Source organism: Anser brachyrhynchus, assembly GCF_964034855.1.
Source record: "Anser brachyrhynchus genome assembly, chromosome: 11".
NCBI classification, from domain to species: domain Eukaryota; kingdom Metazoa; phylum Chordata; class Aves; order Anseriformes; family Anatidae; genus Anser; species Anser brachyrhynchus.
In genome coordinates this window covers 14,411,099-14,424,904 of record NC_137706.1, presented here as the reverse complement: position 1 = coordinate 14,424,904, position 13,806 = coordinate 14,411,099, and positions in this window count along the sequence as shown.

Below are 13,806 nucleotides of genomic sequence, written 5' to 3'. Positions count from 1 at the left end.
GAGATGCAGAGATTGGAAAAGGCTCGACTTAGCCACAAGCCACTAGTTCAGGTGGTCAGCTCTGAGAAACCCTTCAACGGAACAGCCAGGGGTCCGTGAAGAAGAGGCAGCATCACTCTGTCTCAATTCCACAGCGAGCAGGGACAAAATATTAATGTTTTTGAGTTCAAGAGGTAGTAACAGGCTCCAGAGGTCCCTCGAGAGCAACCACTCGATGGCCTCTCCAGCCCCGTTTGGATGGACGGACACCCCGTTACCACCAGGCACCGGTGCAGACCATTACCAGCTGGCCCCGTGGTGCGCCAATGGAGGGATGCACCTGCGTGCTCCATGTGCTCTTCTGGCCATCCCCACCACGCCTTGTAGGAGGCTGAGGTGCAAGGTAGAGGAGCCTCTGCTCCTGTAAGGTCTGGTGCTGTGTATTTGCTGACGACAGGCAGGTACCCACTCGGCTTTGCTGCCTGCAGGGCTCAGACTGCCACGTCCTCTGGGCAGCAGCTATCTGCCTGGCTGGAATAAATGGCTCAGTGAAAAACAGGTATGGTTTCTTTGGTGGAAAAACAGATATGGGAAGTTGTTTCCTCTTCTTTACCTCTCCCTCCCTCAAACTGCTGTTGATGAGCACCTTTTTTTGTGCTTAAAAACAATGAAGTGGTCAAAGTTCGTAAGAAAGCTGGTGTTTATTTTTGAGTTTTTTTTTTTTAAAACTCAGATCCATGACCCAGTTAGACCGAGTTTGGCACAACGGAGCGGGGTGGCCAGCTGCCTCGCGGCAGAGAGGAGCTGGAGGCTGGCAAGCTGTGGACTCCAACTGGCTTTGCCACGTGGAAAACTGCGGTGTGGCACCACACCCCACACCTCCTCTCCCGTCTCCTTCCCCTCCAAATGGCGCTGGAGAAAAGGACTGAGTCCCAGCCTGCATTGCAGTGGGCACCCCGTTGCACAGTGCTGCTGTTTGCCCCCAGATCCCACTCCCTCAACCCTGAGCTGCTGGAAGACGTTGGGTTGGTGCTCAACAGTGGGGAGGCAGAGAGTGCCCGGTGTTAACGTAGGGCATGAGGTGCCAAGGAACATTGCCGTAAGGGCCGCTGCTGATGTCCCTTTCTGGGAATGGGATAGAGGAAGAGGCTTGCTTTCCCTTGTGAAGGAAGGACATTGTCCAAACCAGCCTCCTTTGCCTTGTGCAGGGATACCTGGAGCTCTGGCTCCCACCTCGCTCCAGTGACCAGGCATGGGGGCAACCAGGAGGTGAAGCTGGCACTGCCCTACAAAGACACCCACAGCTCTGACTATGGGAGAGGGGCTGCTCTTTCGCTGCTCGGTTCTGCATGCTCCATCCACCCCTGGCTGGGGGAGCTCAGAAGGGATATTCCCATGTTGGGAGCATTTTACAGCCTTCACCTTGCTCGGCACCTGAGCCCTGAAAACACAAGGGATAAAATGGTGGGAGCCTAAACCTGACTTCCAGCACTAACTAGCACAGAGGGTCTCTTGGTTCATTCATAAGTCCTTCCTAGACTATAAAAGCTCTTTCCAAAGTTTGGCTTCATGTGTCTTTATTGGTGTTGAGCAATGACACCACTTCCCCGCTCGCAGTCCCCACTCACATCCCTCCCACGCATCTGTTAAAGAACCAGCAGCAACTGTTAAAGGGTGCATGAGACATCAGCCACTTCTTGGAAAATGTTAATGTTTTCCTGCCTGATATGCTCAGCTAGCCTGGAATTATTTAAATAAAAAAGAAAGGACTTTTCCACAAGATTTCTGGGAGGGGTCTCCAAAGAGGAACTTGTTGTCAGCCACAGCTCATGACTAATGTAATATAAAAAGCGTCTGTTTGGCAGGGCTTTAGGCAAGTGACTGTTTCAGGAATGAGGGTATTATTTTATGTGCAATGTTATATTTAGCATTTGTAGACTGTAGAGTCGCAAGAAAATAATTGCATCAAGGAAATCTGGTGGAATCATAAACCATGAGAATGCAAAGCCTGAATCATCAGAGCCCGCAGGAGCCTGGGATTTATTCCACATGCACTCACTGCAGCTCATCCATTTGTTGGTGTTTGGGGTATTTCCTTCGTATTAAAGGAGTTTATACTTCAGTGTTTATGTATTTAGTGAGGCAATAGCTGCAGCATGTGAGAATGACTGAAGCTGTGAAATGGTTACTAGACCCCTAGAAAACAGACTTTGTACTCATTTTGTACTGTACTTCCTACTTCTGGTGCAGATACATCTGAAAGCTCCAAAGATATGAATGCTGAGGAATTTGACTATTGTTCAGATGTGGTTTTCCACATGATGATTCACACCATCCTCATTTTGTGCATCCTGGCATTCAAGAGATGATGTGTCCCTCGCTCCTAAGAAACACTCTAGAATACAAAGTGCCCCAAAATGAGATGGCAAAGCATCGGGCTGTGACACCCCCAGCTCCCACCCCCAGAAAGTTCCTCCTGTGTCAGCTGAAAGCCTCCCAAAGGGCTACTGAGGTTTTTATGGCTTTGAGATATGATGTTGCTTATATCCGTAAGACCAGGTATCGCTGTCTCTGGCTGCGTTGTGTGAGGGGGTGAGGATGAACCTGGCAGTCACTGATCTTGCGTTTTCTAACAATACAGTCATGTGTTTGTACCCACGGCGAGTAGGACATGTGAACGGTGCCAAAGGTTGGCTCAGGTAAATTTGCCTTCCAATAAAACCAGAACACCTCATCTTCACTTTTGCACCTGAGTGGAGAGCATAACGGGGTTTCAGTTACTTTTACGTGGGCAGTGAAGACAAGACCCTTGTCATGGCATCTCAAGGGACGGTGGAGCACACGTCGTCCGCGGCTTCCAGACTCCCTCCAACAGAAGGGCACGTGTGATTCTCAAGAAGAGCCACTTTCTTCACCAGTCAGTACAGTGCCATAGTGTCCTCAGTGAGCAGGAAGGAGGGATGGGGCAAAAGAGGGATTCAGAGAAAGAGATGAGAGCAGTGGTGACATTTATTTCAAGACCTTCATGATGAAAGGTTCCCCGCGCTCTGAGGACTCATTCATGCCATTTCAGAGCTGGCATCCAACCAGGGCTTAATCCGGTGCAGAATGAAATCGGGCATTATGAAGAGATGGATGGTTGTAATTGAAATAATAACATAAATATAATTGAAATATAAATATATGTATGCACACACACACGCACACTGTATGAAACCTCCGTGGAAGCAACAATAACCTTTTAGCTCTGCGAGCCAAGCAGCCTATTCCTGTAACTGCCTCTAATCTGTATGTTTGCACCTGGGGTTCTTTAAGGAAACGCAGAGTTGTAATTAACTGGGGGTGTGGAGAAGTCAGATGAGTGGGATATTCACGCTGCAAGACCAGAGCGTGAATTTGCACCAGGTCATGAGCATAAAGAGAGCAGGCGTGCCAGCTTCGTCCCGAGAGATCGATTTACGTGCTCTCCGTCATCAAATAGCCACACATCGCAACTCACAAATTTCCTCCAGTGACCATAAAGTTTCTCAAAAACCTTTCCTCCTGAGTTAGCCATTCAAGAAGTTACTTTGTGACATTAAAAAAGATCCTTGGATTTCGTTAGGCTTCTGCACAGATTTAGCAGCCGTGGAGCTGGTACCAAAGGGCCATGAGATGTTACAGTGCCCACATTGTTGGTGGGAACCTTAGGGAAAGAGGTTTCTGGACATGCCCTGGCGTCCACTTTCAGGTGATAACTTCTTGGCTAATAAACACATTTAAAACACAAAATATGAATTTCCCTTATTGCTCGTGACGGAGTGGCTGCCAAGCATTGGCAATTAGGGTTCTGTCTGGAGAAGGAAGGGGCTTAGCCAGTGCCTTGGGATGCAGTGTGAGTTCAGACCAGGAGCCTCTGCTCACTGCTGGGACACTTAGGAGAAGATTCCTGTTATGCCCACCTTCATCAAGGTGTGTTTTTGACCGTAGCTGCTGTTACAGCAGCCCCTGAGACACAGGTAAATGGTAGTTTTGGCACAACTTCCTTCTTGGCTGTTGTGTGATCTACTGGGGAGTAGTTTGTGTGAGTCTGCTTAACTTGGGCAGTTTTATTTGCTGACCCAAGAAGTCCATAGCCCATTTCAAGCAATCTCTTCTCCAGCGCAGTTGGATTCAGTGCAGCTGGGCCCATGAAAAGTCTTGGTCAGATGGAAAATGGGCATTAGCAGCCCATGCAATGAATGCTCTGAGAATGGCGAATCTGGAATGAAAATGTTGTGTGTGGTTCACAGCACCAGTCCCCCGTTTGCACAGCTCACCCCGAGTTCCCATTCCCTTGGCAAATGGTTCTTCCTTTCTCCCAGATGACAATGCTGGTTCTTGCCTGCTTTTTCCTTGGGGCTGAAATTTGTCTGCAGAATCTCCACATCCAAACCATTAGTGTCAACAGTATTTGGGAGGCTCCTCAAACAAAATCGAGTTTATAAATCTGTGTCTCTAATCAGCCTAACACAGCCCACAGGTGGGTTCTCACCTGGTCCTCCTGTCAACACTGTAGACAACCAAGTGCCTTTTGGAAGGAAAACGTGTTTGTATTGATTGTTAAAAAGGGGTCTCTAAACAATTGGGAAACATCCATGGCTATCTTAAACTGACATCGTGGTGTGGCTAACAGGGTAAAAGTAGAAGAGAATGTGACAAAATGAACGATGGCACTGAAAGTAACGTGGAGACTTCACTTTGTCGAGGCGGATATTGCTGTTGGGTGGAGGTGTCTGGTATGTGTTCTTGTCAGCGACAACTCCGAATATGCCAAAAAGTTGTCATCAGTGATTAAGTTCCCTCACACAGGGAGGCTTTGGGAATAGAAGTCAATGGCTTCATAATTAGCAAAAATTACTGAGAAAAGAGTCATTTGGATGGGTTTCCCCCCTTTCTCCCCCTCCCTTTTCTTTCCTTTTTTTTTTTTTTTCTCATCAAAGCCTTTCTGTCTCTAAGTCCCCTTCTGAGCTGCTGTCTCCAGGCCCAGCCTTCTTGTGATGGCAGGGGGTGACGGGCCACCCCAGAGCCCACTTGGCAGGACGGGTTCACACTGGCCAAAGTGTGAATCACACAGCGACTAGAGAAACTCCGTGGCCGTCTGCTCCTTCGAACGCCATTCAGCATTTCACCGCACCTGGTGCTAGCTGGGCGGTGAGGCCCCAACACGCCGTGCCCTGCTGGGGCTCACCCGAGCCACCTAAATTTCCTCTTCAACAGACCTGGAGATGGCTAACAGCCCCCTAGGGCCATGCTCTAGAAACTCTCTTTATCCTGCTGTCCTTCAGCCCGAAGATCTAAATGTGACAATGAGGGCTGCAAAAGGCCCGTAGCTCTGAGCCCGTCCTGCTGGACTGAGCACAGTTTCTGTGCCTGTTACCACTAAATTCTTTTTTCTAACTGCGTCACTCGCATGCGGTCAGAGGACCGGGATCTTGACAAGGTTTAGAAGCAGGGTTGCTGGCACTTTGGGCACAAATGGTACTAAGGGATGATAGCTGGCTTGGCGTGGACACAGAGCTCCCTGCCGTACATGTAGGAAGGCCTGCCTGGCCCTTTCCTCCTGGAGCTGGAGCCTGAGCCACAGGGAGGGTGGCAGAGCCCCAGCCCTGCTGGATGAGGCCCTGCAGGGGTGCGAAAAGCCCTTTTCCACAGCCACATTGCACACATTAATGTAGGAATTTCCCAGGAAAAAACGATTCTTAGCAGGAGCTGGCTTCACTTTAGCAAACTCCACACAAAAGAGCTGCTATGAGAGTGCTGTATCTCTTATAACAAGAAGAAGGCCTGTTCTTCCTGGAGGAATCTCCTGGGACATACAGATTTTCTCTGCTCCCCTCCCCCCCCCAAAAAAAACAAAAAAAATCACCACCAAGCTGACTGCTTCTTACAAGTGACACCGGGGACAAGTGGCCCCAGAGGCGTTGGGTGGCCTGGGGCTGCCACCCCAGCTCTGCGTCCCCAGACCCCTCAGCCTCCAGCAAGCCCCGAGCAGTGTCTGGCAGGCCAGGCTGGGGACAGACAGGAGCTTCTCAAGGCTGGAAGACTGGCAGTGTTGTTCCAGGCATAAGGGAGCAGTGTTTGAAGCAGCTGGTCTCCGGGGGTTTCTCTCGCAGGCCCGGTAATTGCGTCATGTCTCCAGTGAGGTCAGCACGCCGTTATCAAGATGGAGCCTGAGTCGCTCCCCGGCTGTGCGGGCACTCGTGGGGGACATTGCACCAGGAGGGCACAATGCGATGTCTCTCATCAGCCCTCCCGTCTTTCCACCGCGTCTGTCAGAGTGCTGGAAAGAAAGGGCCGCTTGTTCCCTGCCTGTCGTTAGTAGAAAGCGCTGGAAGTGTAACCAGAAATGACAACTTGACTGAAATGCGATGCCTCTGGAGGGGCCCAGAAGGCAGCAACGCGGTGCCTTCCAGCCAGGCAGAGACCCCTTTCCCTCCCTCCCCGAAGCAGCAGTCAGCTTGGGAAATGCTGTTTTCACAAAGGTACATTTTTCCCTCTAAAAACAATAAATGGTGTTATTGATGGGCAGAGCTGAGGTCCGATGTGGCCACACACTGAGGTTTGGCTGGTTTCCTCCGCTGTCTCTACGCTCTTCGTTTCCCAAGGAGATTTTGGATACTTCCTTCTGCTGCTAGGGCCATGCATACAGGCAGAACAGCCACAGGGAAACTTTCTATACCCCAGCCAGCCCCAGCCAGGACCCAGAAGGGTGAGACACTTGCTCCTGACCCTAATTCAGGCCTCCTCTTCCCTCCGTCACTGCTGACCTGCAGAAATAGAGCCTGAAGCCTCAAGGTCTAGCCTGTACTCACCAACCCATATTCCAATGCCAGGTTTCACTCCATCAGGCTGGAGATTCATGTGCAGACAGAAACGGCCATCCTCATCTGGAGAAACCACCCCAAGCAATGTCTGCTCTTTCAGCCCCGTATCCTCTGTGATCTGGGCTGATTTAGGGCTGTCCTTATCTCCGAGGTACAAGTGATTTGGGAGCTTTGTTGATCACAGATGCTCAGGCATGGGTCCAATCTCATCTGGACAGAATTTAAGCAAGGAAGGAAACATTGCTTTGTGTCTGGCTTGGACAATGCATAATTCTCAAGAGCTGTCCTATCAATTTTCCCCTAACACTGTCTCTAGCCAGTAGTTGGAAAGAAAAAAAGGTCAGACCCTAGACAGATGTTAGGAAAGAAAAATTAGAGCAAATAAATAGTATCTGGCTTCGTATCAGGAATCCAAACTATGAACAAAAACCCAACGGCCGGTCACCATTAAAGCAAACACGGGAGAAGAAAGCGGAAACTGGCCAAGCCCTTGATCTCTCCCACACATCTGCAACCCCGAGCCGATTTCCATCCCCTCGTGTCTCCTCCAGCTCCTGCGCACATCCTCCTCCATGTGCCAACCTCCCTGCGTGCACAGAGACACCCGCACCTTCTTGCACGTGGCCCCAGCTCCCCGCTTGCCCCGGCCGTGCCCGTGCTGTGGATGATGCTGATTCACATGTCGTCACCGGCGGCTGCTCTCCCGCAGCTCCCCGGCCCTTGGATCTGCTGCTCTGCACGTCGCTGGCACGCAGCGGGGCCAAGAGCCTTCACTGGCGTGAAGTAGGGTACTGGGGCAAACGCCCGCTGAATGCCGATGAGCACCCATGAGCGAGGTTCCCTATTCTCTTCTCTCGGCTGCCGGCGCCTGTGGGGCAGGGGGATGTGGGAGAGGAGTGGCACGGGCCAGAGACAGCAGCAGGAGCTCGGTTGCACTTGGGGATGAATGCTAAGCAGACCCCACCGGGCGGGAGTGCCCAGATGAATGAGATCCTTTCACTTCAGCCTGACAGAGGAGGGATTTCATAGTTCTCCAAGCAGCACAGAGCTGCCTTAATCCAGCAGATACAATGCCCTGCTCATACGGCTCAGGAAACAAAATAAATATGTTCTTGCAAAAGCATCACAATGAAGCTTTTAAGGACTCGACACGAGAAGGCTCTACCTGGTTCTCGGGTCCTCTTGCATGTGTGGGAGCTAAGAGCCAAGCTTTTTATTTTCTCTCTCTTCTTTTTTCTCAGTGCTTTCCTCCACTGCTGGACTTGGCCCTGAAGTGGAGGGGAAGAACATTTCCATACAGGCTCTCATCTAAAAATAAGCAGAAACAGTCACTCCCAGGTTTGTCCTAAAGAAAGGTTATCACAGATACACCTGACAAAAAAGTTGAAATTGACTTGAATTGACAAGTATAGCATCCAGCAAGCTCTGAACAGCCTTGAGATGCTTTCTCCACTTGCACCCATCTGCGGCTGGAGAGCAGTGTTTAGCGTTAGCAGCTAATCCAGCTGCTTGCTCTGGCCACACACCTGGCTTTTGATATTCTACCCTGGTTTTGTGATGCCACCACAACTCCATTGCCAAAAATAAAATAAAATAAAAAATAAAAAATCTACTGTACAGGCACGATTGATAATACAGGGGATCTATGGCACACGTGCTGTGTTGCACGGAGTGGTTATGGTACCAAAATGAGTGCTGCGTGCATCCATCCCTCCCTCCCGAGACCTCTTCCCCAGGTGGCATGCAGCCTGGAGAACAGGCTGGGTAATGCCAACCTGTTTATGGGGCCTTTCTTATTTCTGTGATCATTTCAGCTCCCAGCTGAAGGTCACCCTTGTTCTGCAGGGACAGGATATGTTAATACCACTGCTAAGAGGTAATGACAGCTCTTTCAGGTGTTGCAGCTGACATCTCCCCTAGGAATCGCTCCCAGGAGATGGGCTCATTATATCCAGAGGTTATGACAGAATTATACCATGGATGTGGGACGCGGTTTTGGCCATCTGTGCTGTCCCTGTTGTGAAAGACCAGGTACATGGTGTTACTTTGGCAGCTTTGGTGTCTGTCTGGAGCAAATCTCCAAGTGCAGGACTCTGTGCTGTCCCTCTTTGGCTTGGGGAACTGCCTGCCTTCCTGTTCTGCACGCTGCAGGTACCAAACAGCAACACGAGCCTGCCAAATCCCCTCCTAAGATAAACAGCTTGTGTCAAGCTGATGAGAACATTCAGACATGAGAAACGCACAGGGGAAAAGATTTTAAGACCAGAACCGGTGGCTTTTCCAGCCTGACCTCCCTGCGTGCACCCAGGCCATAAAACATCACCCGGCAAATCCTGCGGAGGCACAAATCGTTCTTCCCATCGGTGCAGGGACCGGGGAGAGGTGGACCTGTTGGGGACAAAGTTCTGCCTTCCAAAAGCATCCAGCTGTCCCGCTACAAGACTTCTGGCCACATTTTGGTTTGTCCAAGTGTTAAGCTCTGTTGAAAACCCGGTGCCTGTGCTCACTGCTCAGACGGAAACACGCGCCTCTAAAAATTAGCCTAGCTGCGACCCGAGCCGTTAGACGTGTGTGAGGTCCCATGCTCTGGAGCCTGTCTGGATCCGGAGGAAAATGCCCGTTATCTGCCAGCTTCCCCTGCTTCCACGCCAGCCCTGCCGAGATGCGGCTGGGTTTGGCTGGGATAACGGGAGCTCTGAGATCCCCGGGCCGACGAGCTACCAAAGTGCCAGACTGTGTCAAGCGAAGTGTGAGTCACCGCTCACAGCTTCTGCTCGGCGGCGGAGCAGAAATCCACAATTCTGGCAAAATTGAGGCCTTTTTATTATTCTCTCTAGCAGTCTTGCCAAGCTGGTATTTTTAGCGTCCCAACCCCAAGTTGAATAGAGCTGCCAAGGGCTGTCATCCCAACTTTCTGCTTCTAATTTCCTTGCAGTGGAGATGCTGAGACTGCTGAGAATATTTCATTTTACCACCTGGCCGCCAAAAAGCTGGGTCTGCATTTTGGGTGATGTCACATTTCCTGAGCTTTGGAGAATGGTTGTCTCTCCTTTCTCCTTTGGCACAAAACAAGCTCGATCATTCAAAAAAAGAAATCCCTCATGAGCTGCCAAGGAAATACCAACGAGAGAGACTAGAACAAAAGCCCAACTGTAAACTCAGAGGAGACAAAAGGATTCAATAAATCTGATTATTTCTTTTCCCACCCCGACCGTAGCATCCGTGTGGACCGGTGGCAAGAATAATTTGGTGACGTTGGAAGAAATCAGAACAAATCTGCTCTTCCTTCAGAGGCCTGTGCCTACGCCATCAGTCTCAGGGGGCTGTGGTCACTCTGGCTGAGGTCTGTGCCCCCCCTGACACAAGCTGCAGCTCCTTAGCAGGTTTCATCACAGAGATGTTGAGGAACCAACTGCTAGCAGAATGTGCTATTCTGTTATTAGGCTATATGTGACTGTGTTCATTTGTGTGGCCAAAGACCCCATTAATAGCCCGCACACATAGCATATATAGCTACTTTTAAAATATAGAGCCATTATCCAGAGTTATTTCTATCAGCCCTGTATACACCCAAAGCACTTGGGCTCGGATGTCTCAACAGCCTGAACCTGAATGTGGGTAAAGCATAAGGCAGTGCTCCAGAGGGTGAGACAGAAGGGAAACCACAGTGCCAAGCAGCTTTAATGGAAAACACATTCGGATTTGCCACAGTTCAATATTCTTTTTTAAATCCAAGTAATCCAAAAAGTCCAGTGACTGGGTTATACCAGAGATGGGGCGCTTGTGGAGGAGCAGAAGCAGTCAGTCATGATGAAAATATGAGATTTGCTTACTGGAGCACCTCACTACTGGAAAAGATTGGAGGCTGATATGCTGGGAATTCCCGTAGGAGCAGCTGTCTGCTCTTTGAGCAGTTATTTGTAAGGGCACGGACTTTTCAGCTTGCTGGTGGAGTGACCCCAACTTCGAGACTGCTGCTCCAGAGTACCTACCAATGAACCTCTCTCTGATGATTTTTGGGATAAGGACTATTTGATCGTTATTTCCAGTTTTTTCTCTACACTGTGACATTTAGACGCTGAAATGGACACAGTTTTGATTTTGTTTTGGGTTTAATTTTGTTTGTGAGTTGTTTGTTTTTTTTTGTTGTTGCTGTTTTGTTTTTTCCTTTCTGAACAGAGAACAGAAAATCAGTCTAAAAGACAACAACAAAAAATAGCACCTGTATGGCAAGGACATGTGAACAGATGATCGCTAAGGCTTAAATAATACGGGGGTTTGCAAATATTTTCACCCAGAAGACAAGGTTCCACCACCCATAAATAGCAGCAATTCAAACAGAGGGCTCAAGCTCACAAACACACGCGTGAATCACTGTTTTTATTCCTTAGTCACATTCGCTACCAAGTACTCAGGAACTCCAGTTCTTCCACTCTCCTAGCTGGGCCGGGAAAAGCAAAAGTGTAAGGCCAAATGCTGACTCAGAGCAGCAGAGAAAAGCGTATATCGGACAGAAGAGCTTTTGAGAGCAGCTCTCCTTTCAGTCTGCCTGTTCCTGCTCGTCTTTGGTCTGAGAGCCTCGGCCAAAGGCTGAGATGATGGCTGGTTCCCAGCCCCGCACCAAGCAGGATCTGTGCGGCTTCTGGACCTTCTCTCCACATGCCGAGGATGGCGGCCACCACACAAGCTTTTCTTCCCACATTTAGCCCTGTAGAGAAACACCGTTGGTGGTTTTGGCATCAGTGAAAGCACATCAAAAAAGAAAAGAGTTCTGGGGAGAGGAAATGGGGAGAAATGAAAGGGAAGAGGCTTGAGACTTTGTCTCTGTCACCAAAGGGACAAAGAGAAATAGTCACTGCTAATTAAAGGGCATTTTCAACATTATGTAAAATGATTTGAGCAGCCCCATTAGCAGAAGAGCTGCCTGGTGCGCTGGGAATCTTTGAACCTTTTCAGGTCCCAGCTGGCCCCACGCCGCTGCCTGGCTGCCCCCACAGAAGTGGGGCATTCATCCCCCAGCCCGTCAATGAGCTCACCCGCCATAAACCAGGCACCCCACGGCACACACACCGAGATGAAATGCTCTCTTTGACGGCCAGGAAGAGTTTCTCCTCCATCCCAGGGGAGTTCCCCACGGGAAGGGTCTTCCAACGCTTGCTCCCCATGGAGGCACCTCATCCTTTGAGCCTTGCCAGCGTTGATATATTGATATATTTTTCCACAGCCATCCTGGGACTCATGGAGGCTGTGAATTCCTGGCCTAGCACATTTCTCAGGGCCAGTCTTCCTCCTGGCTCTTGCCGTATGAAGGGGCAGAGGGACCCCTTACATCCTGCAGCTCTGCTGGCGGCGAGGTCCAGCAGTCCTCTCGTCGCAGAGCTCTCCCGGCCAGGCGCACAGGGTTAATTTGTTCCCCAAGCACTCCGTCGACAAATTTTACAGGAGGCTGGGAAAGTAATGAAAATAGTCTGCCTTGCATGTTTATTTGAAAAATGCTATAAAACCCCCTGAATAATTTTCACACCAAGGTGATCTGACCTGCCCTACGAGGAGTAACTAAGTGGATAACAGCCCCGGATGCCGCTCGCTGCTCCAGCCATGCCTCGGGGTTAGCAGCAGCCTGCTGCTGTCCCACGGCTGCTCCCACCCCCATCTGGTTATGGGACCCCCGTGGCACTGCGGGGAGCACAGGGCACATGGAAGGACCCTGAGCTGGGAGATTCCCAGGGGGTGACTTAGGGTAGCACTGCAGCATCCCGGGGTGAGGACAAGGAGAAGATAAGGCAAGGGAAGACCAGGACTTTTTTTTTTCCTTTCATGGAAAAAAATTGTGCAAGCATTCAGATGCAGTGAATTAAGTGTAATCCTATCTCCTAGCTGAAGCATTGTGGGGAGCTGGCTCTTCAGATGAAATTCCCCAGGTTCTCCACCCTGCAGCTTGGACGTTTGCAGCTCCAAGGAATCACAGATCCCAATATGCAAAGGGCCATCTCCTGCTGAAAGGCCAGAGGGACATGTGGGTACTACTGAATTAAAGCATTTTTCCCCATAAGGCTCCACACCAGTACAGATGTTCCTATAGCTGTTATCCTCCCCCCATCTGCGTGGCTCTGGGGGGTCAGTATTTCCCCCGTGACACTCCGATGCTTTCCCATAGGCGTTAATGGCAGAAGCATCCAAGCCCGCCAGCTCGGTTGGGCGAAGCAGCTTTACGTGGGCTCACACCACAGTGACATACACCGAGAGAAGCCCAAGGAAAGCAGACTGGTCTCCCACTGGCTGCTGGCCCTTCCCCTGGGGCTGGGAGCAGGCGGCAGTGCTCTCAAGGTAGGGCACGGGGAGGCACAGCAAGCCTTCGTCTTGCAGGGGATCCACACCCCGCAGCAGATGGAAAAGCAAGAGAACTGGTGTCAAGGCCCCACTGCAGACACCCTCCTGCCACACGCCGTGACAAAACCCTTCTTCTAAATGAGAAAAATCCGAAACAAACACAACCTTTCACTTGCCTTCACCTCCTTCGGACATTTGTCCCAGGAAAACAAGCTCAAAATATTGACTTTATGTCAAAAAGGTTCCTCTATTCATGGCCTTTCGGGGCTACTTTTTTTCTTCTTTTTTAATTATTCCTGTCATCCTCAATGAATTAAGAATGGACCTTTCCACAGAGAAAATAAGAATAATTTTTAAAAGCCTAATTCTTGTAAATATGCCAGCTCTGTTGGCTTTCCCCATTCCCTGTGTGCTGTTCCTGCACACTTCCATGTAACTTTCTGCAGAGCACTTAGCCTGAGAACAAAAATCCTATGTAAATACATAAACCAGAATCTTCTCTAATTAAGCACTCTGGTCTTAATTGTTCCGGGAAGAAACGGCTAGGGAACAGCTGGAGACGCAGCGGAGGTTGGAGGTCCATCCTCTTCTCCTTCTGTCTCTCCGAGTCACGTTCTGTGCAGGTGACACCAGATTAAACTCCTGAGGGGCT